This window comes from Octodon degus, unplaced genomic scaffold (genome assembly GCF_000260255.1).
Source record: "Octodon degus isolate 3935 unplaced genomic scaffold, OctDeg1.0 scaffold00065, whole genome shotgun sequence".
NCBI lineage: Eukaryota > Metazoa > Chordata > Mammalia > Rodentia > Octodontidae > Octodon > Octodon degus.
Genome location: NW_004524641.1, coordinates 7046606 through 7048776, shown reverse-complemented (window position 1 = coordinate 7048776; position 2171 = coordinate 7046606). Strand labels below are relative to the sequence as shown.

At 50.6% G+C, this 2171-nt stretch overlaps 1 pseudogene across 1 annotated transcript; it reads left to right on the top strand.

The window, feature by feature from the left end:
- Positions 1 to 798: 798 nt before the first annotated feature.
- On the top strand, positions 799 to 2165 carry LOC105742663 (annotated as a pseudogene). Its single transcript, XR_002821794.1, has 2 exons — positions 799 to 963; positions 1084 to 2165. The product of XR_002821794.1 is annotated as a tubulin beta-7 chain-like (transcript).
- The last annotated feature ends 6 nt before the right edge of the window (positions 2166 to 2171 follow it).

The window sequence follows — 2171 nt, the reverse complement described above, 5'->3', positions numbered from 1 at the left end:
GTAGTGGGTTATCCACTACCATTGTTGTTGACTTGAGCCTTTCACAGCTCAGCATATTAATATGGCTTTACATTATATACCTCATTTTTATATTTTTCTGCTGGATGGTTACCAAGATAAAGCAAGAACTGTATAACAAGAAATGTAATTCTTGTATATGATAAGTTCAGTCAAGTCCCCTCAGGATTTATCCTGTAACCATGTACCACAATTTGCAGATCCTTTGTCAGTGTCAGCCATGTGGATGAGTCACAGCCACTGCTTGACCAGTTTGCTCTCTGTGAAAGCCTGAGAGAATGTTTTCTCTCCAGGTGACTTTCCTTAGGTACACTCTACATCATCGATCACGTTGCTCTGTGGCCCCATACTCTCCTTGATCAGAAAATTTGGGACACAACTGAGCTACCTGATGTTCCACTATAGGTTTTCCTATGTCCTGAGTCTTCACTGACCTTTTTTTTTGTTTGTTTATTTGTTTGTTTTTCTGGAACCGGGGATTGAACTCAGACCCTTGGGCTTGCCAGGGAAGCACTTATTGCACTGAGCCATCTCCTAGGTTCCCCATACATATTATGTTTTATTTTCATTTTAATTAAGTTCTATGTATTTAAAAATTTCCTGAGATTTCCTCTTTAACATGGATTATTAGAATCTTCCTACCGTCGCGTTTGCATCTTGCTGCTTCAACCTGCAGGGCACGTTTCATCCTTCCAACCCATGACCAGCAAAGGAAAAAAGCCTACATATTTTCTTGCCCCATACATTCCTGGAGACGAGCAAAAAAAGTTAATTTTGACCATGACGGAAATTGTGCACATCCAGGTCGGTCAGTGTGGCAACCAGATCGGTGCTAAGTTTAGGAGGTGATCAGCGATGAGCATGGCATCGACCCCACCGACACGTACCATGAGGACAGTGACCTGCAGCTGGACCGCATTTTCATGTACTACAATGAAGCCACAGGTGGCAAATACGTTCCTCGTGCTATTTTGGTGGATCTAGAACCTGCAATCATGGACTCTGTTCGATCTGGTCCTTTTGGCCAGATCTTCAGACCAGACAATTTTGTTTTTGGTCAGTCAGGGGCAGGCAACAACCGGGCCAAGGGCCACTACACAGAGGGGGCAAAGCTGGTGGATTCTGTCCTGGATGTGGTGCGGAAAGAGGCCGAGAGCTGTGACTGCCTGCAGGGCTTCCAGCTGACCCACTTGCTGGGTGGCGGCACAGGCTCTGGCATGGGCACCCTGCTCATCAGCAAGATCCGAGAGGAGTACCCCGACCGCATCATGAACACCTTCACCATGGTGCCCTCGCCCAAGGTATCCGACACCGTGGTTGAGCCCTACAATGCCACCCTCTCTGTCCATCAGCTGGTGGAGAACACAGATGAGACCTACTGCATTGACAACGAGGCCCTGTACGACATCTGCTTCCGCACCCTCAAGCTGACCACACCCACCTATGGAGACCTCAACCATCTGGTCTCAGCCACCATGAGCGGCGTCACTACCTGCCTCCGCTTTCCTGGCCAGCTCAATGCCGACTTGCGCAAGCTGGCCTTGAAAATGGTGCCCTTTCCACACCTGCACTTCTTCATGCCAGGGTTTGCCCCTCTCACCAGCCGTGGCAGCCAGCAGTACCGTGCCCTGACCGTGCCTGAGCTCACCCAGCAGGTCTTTGATGCCAAGAACACGATGGCTGCCTGCAACCCGCGCCAGGGCCGCTACCTCATGGTGGCTGCTGTCTTCTGAGGCCGCATGTCCATGAAGGAGGTGGATGAGCAGATGCTCAACGTGCAGAACAAGAACAGCAGCTACTTCGTGGAGTGGATCCCCAATAATGTGAAGACGGCTGTGTGTGACATCCCACCAAGTGGCCTCAAGATGGCTGTCACCTTCATTGGCAACAGCACAGCCATCCAAGAGCTGTTCAAGCGCATCTCAGAGCAGTTGGCCATATTCCGGCCCAAGGCCTTCCTGCACTGGCACATGGGCGAGGGCATGAACAAGATGGAGTTCACCGAGGCTGAGAGCAACATGAATGACCTGGTGTCCAAGTACCAGCAGTACCAGGACGCCACTGCGGAAGAGGAAGAAGATTTCGGGGAGGAGGCAAAAGAGGAGGCTTAAGCCAGAGTCCCTGTCACCTCGGGCTCCTCACTTCCTCAGCCA